The sequence below is a fragment of the Myotis davidii genome, unplaced genomic scaffold, assembly GCF_000327345.1.
Source record: "Myotis davidii unplaced genomic scaffold, ASM32734v1 scaffold327, whole genome shotgun sequence".
NCBI lineage: Eukaryota > Metazoa > Chordata > Mammalia > Chiroptera > Vespertilionidae > Myotis > Myotis davidii.
Window position 1 is genome coordinate 5,010,288 of NW_006298628.1, and position 9,083 is coordinate 5,019,370.

Genomic DNA, 9,083 nt, shown 5'->3' on the forward strand with positions numbered 1-9,083 from the left:
GGGGGAGTGGTCGGGAATTGTGGGGCGGGCACTGACCGCGAAAATGGGGAGGGCGGTTATTGAGAGGCAGGAATTGGGGGGGATCCTGAGCTCGGGGCGAGGAACGAGGTAACCGTGCACCAAGTGAGGGAGGCGGGGAGGAAAGACCTGTTGGGAACCGGTAGTTCACAGGATGCTCCGATGTCGGGAGGTCAATAGGACATTTGCGGGGTGAGCTGAGTGAAAACCGATGGTGGAGCGGTGGACGCGGGGAACTGGACGCTAGAGGGAATGTGGAGGGCGTTCGTTTGGTGGGAATCCCAGTGGAGTCGAGGCTGGAAGGGGAAGGGTGGCGATGCCCCGGCCGCACCAGGGGAGCGTGCAGCTCGGAGCGGGCTGCCGGGGGGAAGGTAGAAGCCTGGAGTGTGAAGCTTGGGCAGTGTGTGTGCTGGAGTTCTGATCAGGAAGGAGCGTTCTTAAAAGATAAGCCAGCGGTGACGAGCCGGAAGGACTGGTGTGGACTGCCGTTCGGAATTTTAAAGGGATTGGAGTAATCTGTGACGGCTTTGGGCTCTCCCAAGGTCCACCTCCTTTGTCACGCTGTTGTTTTTTGCCTTACAGTTTCTGTTTCTGAATGACCTACTGGGTGCTTTTGGTGATGGTATTTTTTTCCCTCCTTTTACAAACCGCAAAAGAACACGCAGGGAATAAGGACTGTTCTAGCACACCTATGGATTTACTCAGTAACTTTGAGGCAAATTGTTAAACCGTCTCATTTTTTTACTCCCCTTTGAAATATAGGTTTGGTCCCTCATGGCTCCTAAAAGATTGTGTTAGCCAAATGAGATCTTTATTTTTAAAAATTTTACTTATTGATTTTAGAAAGAGAGCAAGGAGAGAGAGGAAAACACCAGTTCCACTTATTTATGCATTCAGTGGTTGCTATGCTTGTATGTGCCCTGCCCAGGGCTTGAACCCACAACCTTGGCATAGGTGTATAACGCTCTGACCAACTGAGCTACCAGGTCTGGGCTCCCAAGTGGGACCCTTAAGTGGTTCTAAAGAAGTGATCTCTGGAAACAAGGTTGAGATGCTGCTATTGAGAAGACTCCTATTTCTGGGTGTCTTCCTCCCAGCCCTCCTGCATCTCTATGCTAGGGAAGAGTTGGTGATTTGATACATGCCCCCTTCATTCTCCCCCACCCTTTTTTAACTTTCCTCCTCAACTTTTAGTAGCCATGAATTTCATATTATTGCATTACATTGTATTGGCTGCCATCAAGATAGAGCTAGGGAAGTTAGAGTTGGGGTGAATGAGGCCTGTTGATGGAGAATAGGGGAGAATGCAGTCTAGCCACCCAGAATAGTTTACTCTTTAAAAATTTTCCCCCCCATTTCTCAATTACTTTGGTCTTGACAAACACTGATTTTCCTCATGATGTCTTTGAAAATTCACTGAAGTGTAATATTTTAGACAATTGAGCCTTTTGTTTTGGTCCATTCACTTTGGCCCTGTTGCCAGTTGGTGGAGACGAGTGTGCTTGTGGACAATTTTAACTTTACTGTTAATCCTTTGAAATCTTGACTGCTTTAGCTTTTCCTTTGGGCATAGTACCCTACATACGTTGCCCGTAGGTGAACTTGTTTAGTGTAGAAGTGTTCCTGAAAGTCTTGGCATTTCTGAAGTCTGACGTGGATTTGCTTAAGGGTGGCAGTTACCAATTCTCCCTTACACCTGATACCAGAGCAGTGTTTACTTAGTTAGTACTGATTAGTTAGTTATGTCAGCACAAAGGGGAAATGCCGGGGAAGGGGGAAGGTGTTGAGAACAGTGGAATTTTCAGATTTTACTTTTAAGAAGGGAAGAGAGGAATCCTGTTCCTATTGAAGAGAAAATTGTTAGGTGTTCTTTCTTGACCTCTTGAGCTCTTTGATAGTCACCAGGTGTACTTGAGCCTTTTTTCCTATTGCTCTTGAAATAATTCTGAAATTTGTGACTTGCTGGTTCAGGGTGTTTCAGCAAACCATAGTCTTCATTCTAACTCCAGGAAGAGCTGCATGCTATGAAGTATGCACACTTATTTGAGAGTAAAAACCTACTTAATGTTTTGCTGTCATTTCAACCTACAGTGTGTCTTTCGGTTTGTTTTTAGGAAGGTTTTGAAATAAGTTATAGAGTCTCAGAGCTTTAGGAAGGCTTTTTAAAAAATATATTTTTTTATTGATTTCAGAGAGGAAGGGAGAGGAAGATTGAAATAGATACATCAATGATCAGAGAGAATCACTGATTGGCTGCCTCTGGAATGCTCCTCACCGGGGATCAAGCCCTCAACCCTGGCATGTGTCCTTGACGGGAATCGAACCCTGGACCCTTCAGGCCACAGGCTGACGCTTTATCCACTGAGCCAAACTGGCTGGGGCGGAAGGCTTTTAATATAGCCTGCTTGTTTAACCTAATGATTTCCCATTTTTTCCTGTCCTGTTATGTTTTTCCATTGCTCTTCTTGAGCCAGTCCTAAGTGGAAATGGCAAATTACATATTTTTCCCCTCCTTTTTCGTCTCTGGTGGACTTCTTGTCTGTGTCACAGTTTGATACCACCAAATTGAAAGGATTCTTGATTTCTTCAAATGGAGTGGGTGACAGAAGCTGAGCGGGTTTCCTGGGCCAGAGAATGGATTATGTCAAAGCAAAGAATAGTTGCAGAAACACAAACCGGCATCTTGAAGCTGTGACTAACATTTTGGCAACATACTTCCCTTTGCCAAATAACCTCTTTTCTTCTTGAGTGTGATTGTTGATCTCCTTCTCAAAGTAGGCTCTTGTTGCTACTGTTCTTCACACAACTCCCAGCAGAAGTTGGCAGAGTTCCAGCTGACTGTCTCTTGAGGGATGTGCCCCGGATTAGAGTAGATGGCGTGTTCCATGTCAAAGTGAGGTTCATTGGCAGATCCTGAGAACTGCTCTGCAAGGAAATAGAGGCAGTACTCTCACTGAATGTGTTTGTACTCCTTTATGTTTTTCCTAAATTCAAATCTGTTTCTTATTCATCTGGTGATTAAATGCAGAATCATTGCCTCTGTCTAGCTTTGAAAGACCAGGGTATTGAGGAAGAATGAGAAAAAGAGATTTCCGACATTTTTTCTTCCACACTCACTCCCAGGCCTTTGAATTTGGGAAGCCACAGGCTAACCTCCCAGGCACTGCTTGGTATATTACAGAAGGGTATTTAAAACACTGCATCGAACTGTATGGAGAAAAACAATGTTTGTAGGAAAAAAAGGTGATGTATTTGCTAATGTCTGTGTCAGTCTTAGATTTTGATTTAACATGTGGAAAGAGCCTGTGGAGGCAAGTTATCAAATAGAGCCAGGAATTGGCATCTAACTTGCCACTTAGGCTTGGCAAAGTTATAACAATTTAGAATGGCTATACTAAATACTTAGTTCTATTTAGTAAATGCTCTTTTCAGTATTTTCTACTTAGTAAACGCCCTTTTGTTTTTCAGGGGATAGTTAGTTGAAGATAACAGTGCCTCTGACAGGTCTTGGGGTGGATTATGATGATCATTTCTTGTTCTATATGACAGAGGTTCTGGTAGCATTGGAGACCCCAAGATAAATCCTCTTGTTGGTGGCCCTGGATTTGGCTTCTCATGCCAGCATTAGCCCAGTGTATTCTGTTCCTGATGTGCAGGTTTGGGAAACTCAGCAGGTTCAGATCCAAATGTTTTATTTTTGTGTGTGTGTTTTTTAAAAATCCTCATCCAAGGATATGTTTATTGATTTTTAGAGAGAAAGGGAGAGAGAAACATTGATGTGAAAGATATATATCAATTGGTTGCCTCCTGTATACCCCCCAACCAGAGACCGAACCCACAATCTAGGTATGTGCCCTGACCAGGAATCGAACCTGCAACCTTTTTAGTGTTCTCCACCCAGCAACCAACTGAACCACCCAGCCAGGGCCAGATCCAAAGGTTTTAACTGTGGTCCAGAGCTTTGATTGTGGTAACAAATGTGATTATTAGAGTTGTGTTTAAACAAGTCTCAGATCTCTCTTTCCTGAAGAGTATCTTGAAGTTTGGCAAATCTGTATTTTTTTTTAATTAAATTCTTTATTGCTTAAAGTATTACATGAGTTTCCTTTTCCCCCCATTGACCTCTCCCCAGCCCTCCCACCCCTCAGCACATGCCCTCACCCAGCTACTGTCTCCGTCCACTGGTTATGCTCATATGCGTGCATACAAGTCCTTTGGTTGATCTCTTACCCCCTCACCTTCCACCCTCCCTCATAGATTGGACAATCTGTTTGATGCTTCTATGCCTCTGGTTCTATTTTTGTTCATCAGTTTATGTTGTTCATTATATTCCACAAATGGGCAAATCTGTATTTTAAGGAATGTGTGTAGCTTTCCTCCCCATTCTTATCATTGATTTTAAAATTTTTTTTAGTTTTTTGAATTTGTGGATTCAAGTAAGCTCCATTTAGATTTTGAGGCCCCTCAGTGGAAATAATTTATTTTTAGTCAGTGTTTATAATATCTTTAGTACAAATTCATCAACCTACTTTCTATGCTTATAGGAACGCTGAATTCCATAATCCCTTTTTTCTCCCAATAATCCCTCTAACTGTGAACCCACAAACTGAGTATGTGCCTTGGCTGGGGACTGAACCGAGGACTCTTTGCTGCACGGATGATGCTCCAACCAGCTGAGCTATATGGGCCTTGGCACTGGTAGACATTTTAAATATTTCCAGGCATCTGCTGTGACAAACTGTGCTCCAGTGAATAATCATATATATTTGGCCTTTTGCGTATGTGACTGTATCTGTAGGGTAAGTTACAAGGGTGGGTTAAAGTAGGTTGACAGTTGTTCATATGGAAAATAATACAATAATTAATAAATATCAATACAAGAATAGCCCTGGCCAGTATGGCTCAGTTGGTTGGGCGTCATCCCGTGCACAGAAAGGTTGCCTGTTTAATTCCTAGTCAGGGTACATGCCCCGGAGTGGGTTCAGTCCCCACTATGGCACATGCAGGAAACAGCAATCAATATTTCACTCTCACATTGATGTTTCTTGCTCTCTTCCTCTCCCTTCCTCTCTAAAAATCAATAATAATACAAGAATAAATTCTGTGTTTTGCGTACTTACAACTATAAACCTACTTTTGCCCACTCCATATAAGTAGAGTTGCTGAAGCTGATTTTTTTTTTGGGGGGGGGGCTTGTTATTTACTTATTTGACAAGAATTTTTGAGCTGCTATGTGCCAAGCACAGGGCTAGGTGCTGGAGTTATAGCAGTGAATAAAACTGACTCAGTCCCTGCACTCACAAAATTATGGTCTAGTGAGGAAGATCCATTAAACAAATAACTACTTTTGCTATGAATGCTTTGGAGCCCTTGCTGGTGTTTCTTAGTGGTTAGAGCATTGGTTGGCACACTGAAGGGTTGCACGTTTGATTCCTCCACCCCTCCAGTTGGGGCATGCAGGAGGCAATCAATCAATGTGTCTCTTTCACATGGATGTTTCTCTCTCTCTCCCCACGCCTTCCTCTCCCTCCCCACACCTCCTCCTCCCCCCTCCTTTCCTTCCACTCTCTCTAAAAATCAATGGAAAAATTATCCTTCATTGAGGATTAACAAACAAAAAAAGGCTTTGGAGACAGCTAATTGGAAGTCTAACCCAGGTTGATTGGGAAGGAGGGTAGTCAGGGAAGATCTGTGAGGAATTGATTTAAAAAAAAACTTTTTATTGAGTTCAGAGAGGAAGTGAGGAGAGAGAGATAGAAACATCAATGAAGAGAGAGAATCATTGATCGGCTGCCTCCTGCACTCCCAAAGCTGGGGATTGAGCCCATTACCAGGGCATGTGCCCTGACTGGGAATCAAACTGTGACCTGTTGCTCAAATACAAGGCCTTTTTGAAATATGTTATAGTCATTGTATTACAGATATAATAGGATTAATTCCTGCTATTTTCTTTTCCATTTATCCGTATTGTAATGATTTTGTGTAAATTCCCTTTGCTAATTTATGGATGGTTTGCTGTTTAATACACCCACCCCAAATAATTCAAAGCTATAAATTCTATTTTTATTCATGTAAAAAAAAATGTACCGCAGGCTGAGGCCTGTCCACTGAGCCAAACCGGCTAGGGCAGGAATTGATTTTTAAGACTGAAACCTAAAGGATGAGGGGAGAACAAAAGGCTGTTTTCGGTAGTGGACATGGCATAGGTGAAGATTCTGAGGAGGGAAAGAACATGGCTGTTTTGAAGAATTGAAGGAAGTTCCAGTGTGTCTGGACCTTAGAGAGTGAAAGCAGAGAGGTAGGAGGCAAGGCTTCAGAGAATGTGATTCTCCAAAAATGAATAAACAGTAGTGAATTTTGAGTGCAACCTTTATGGTAGAGATTTCTTTCTGTCAGTTCTTTCCACAGATATTAATTTATTAGTGTTAATGTTAAAACCATCAAATTAAAGAAATTTGATGCTTATATAGTGGAACATGTTTTCTATAAGAATTTTCCTAGAAAAATCCTATTTTAGTGTTGATTTATTTTTAGGTCCTGCAAATTCAACTTCCTAACACTGGGGATCCAGCCAGCAGCCCGGGCATATGCTCTGACCGGGAATTGAATTGTGACCTCCTGGTTCATAAGTTGATGTTCAACAACTGAGCCACACCAGCCAGGCAGAATAGAGGATTTAGGAAGGAAAGCCCAGGGACATGGCAAGGTGAAGATTCTGAGGAGGGAAAGAACATGGCTGTTTTGAAGAATTGAAGGAAGTTCCAGTGTGTCTGGACCTTAGAGAGTGAAAGCAGAGAGGTAGGAGGCAAGGCTTCAGAGAATGTGATTCTCCAAAAATGAATAAACAGTAGTGAATTTTGAGTGCAACCTTTATGGTAGAGATTTCTTTCTGTCAGTTCTTTCCACAGATATTAATTTATTAGTGTTAATGTTAAAACCATCAAATTAAAGAAATTTGATGCTTATATAGTGGAACATGTTTTCTATAAGAATTTTCCTAGAAAAATCCTATTTTAGTGTTGATTTATTTTTAGGTCCTGCAAATTCAACTTGTGTGGCTGGATTAGGTCTTAAGATTTTAGGATCTTAGAAATTGGTTTAGATATTAGTGATTATTGGGGAACAATTCTTTTATTTTTTACTAGAGACCCAGTGCACGAATTTGTGCACAGGTGGGGTCCCTCAGCCTGGCTGGCGATCGGGGTTGATGGGGTCCATCTCACGCAGTCCCGATTAGGGCCGGCCAGGTGGGGGGACCGCAGGAGGTTGGCCTGCCCTGGGAGGTTGGTTGTGGGAGCTCACTGACCACCGGGGGAAGCTCCTGCATTGAGCATCTGCCCCCTGGTGGTCAGTGCGCATCATAGTGACTAGTCAACTGGTCACTTGCTTGACTGGTCTTAATGGTCACTTAGGCTTTTATATATATAGATTTTTTTTAGAGAGATAGAAGAAGGGGGAGGAGAGAGAGAGAGACGTTGATTTGTTGTTCCACTTATTTATGCATTCATTGATTGATTCTCGTATATGCCCTGACCAAGGATCAAACCTGCAACTTTGGTGTATGGGGACGACACTCTAATCAACTGAGCTACTAGGCCAGGGTCTGGGGAGCAATTCTTAAATAATGGGGATGATGGAGTGTTAGTTTGCTAAACCTACTGAAACAAAACCTACTTCTAGGGAATATTGACTGTTTTTTTGGTAAGCCTTATGGGGGCTAGAGAAAGAGCACAGATGTTCTTATTATGAACTGGTGAATATAATAGTCTGTCATACCCTTCTGGACCATATGTCTTAACGTGACACATGGCTCTTGTTGGACATACAAATGAATCAGTAGCCCAAGGGCCATTATGAAAAAGCATGAAAGCATTTTTATCTGCAAGTATATTGACTTTTTTCAGAAATCACAGTACTTTTCCTCAAAGCCCAGATGGGTCTGTTTGATTTAGTACCTTTAATGTGTAATTGGATCAGCTTGCCCCATTTTCATAACTGAAATTAGACTCTTGGTTTAGCTGCCCATCACTAGTGATCAAGGAATGAAAAATGTGCAAATTTTTCTAGCATTTCAGCCAGGAACATCTGTGTATCTGATGGCTTAAGGGTATTAGAGTGAGAGAGAAGAGACTCCTCTACAATGAAAGTCATAGCTTTGTTAGTAGATTATCTGTGGTGAGTTGGGACTTAATATATTATCTTTGAATCGAGGCATGACACTTCTCTCCATGTGAATTCTGGATCAACATTTCATGGAACATCTGTTTAAGTTTTTTTTTCAGGCCTTTTCATACTGGAGACTGTCATCACTGCATTTGCCTTACTTCTGACTGCTCTCGGTATATGCTTTCCTACTTTTACTAGAGGCCTGGTGCATGGATTGGTCTACCAGTGGGTTCCCTTGGCGTGGCCTGCGGGGATCAGCCGAAACCAGCTCACTGACATCCCCTAAGGGGTCCCAGATTGCAAGAGGGTGCAGGGCCTCTAGTATGCATATCTTTGGTTAATCTCTTCCTGCCCTCTCCCCTCCCCCTTCCCTCTGAGATTCATCAGTCTGTTCCATGTTTCCATGCCTGTGCGTTGAGCGTCTGCCCCGTGGTGGTCAGTGCACAGCATAGCTACTGGTCGAATGGTCACTTAGGATTTTATATATGTAGATAATCAGGTCACCTAACAGTGATCGCCAAGGGCTCCTGGCCTGTGAGTTTCTAGGATCCTGGAGGCCCCAGATGAAGTCGGGGGCCCTGCCCGGGCACGTAGCTGGGGGTGGAGGGGGATCCCCACCCTCCTTCAGCCAGAAAAGTGGACCTTCGCGCTGCCGCAGCCTGGCCTTACCCGCCAGCTCGTCAGCCTCCACCCTGCTATCCACATCGATCCCACACAGCATGAAGTAGTGTGCAAAGTAGCAGGTGGCCAGGGAGGAGCCCGAGCCCAGGCTGGGCACTGCACTGCTCCTGCTCATCCCAGCCCCATGGCATCTGCCTCTGCCACTGCTTGATAGCGCTGCTGTGGAGGCAGAAGAGGCTCCCACCACTGCAGCTGTGCTGGCCAGCCGTGAACCTGTC

At 43.5% G+C, this 9,083-nt stretch overlaps 1 protein-coding gene across 5 annotated transcripts in view; it reads left to right on the forward strand.

Moving 5' to 3' along the window:
- Positions 1–9,083, forward strand: part of WIPF2 (WAS/WASL interacting protein family member 2) — a 33,009-nt gene that overhangs the window by 284 nt on the left and 23,642 nt on the right. The window contains exon 1 of one of the 5 annotated variants that reach the window (XM_006774336.2): positions 51–108. The exons of 3 other annotated variants lie outside the window; for them this stretch is intronic. The gene's annotated coding sequence lies outside the window, so the exon portion shown is untranslated. One more of the 5 variants, XM_006774335.2, reaches the window with a different exon arrangement.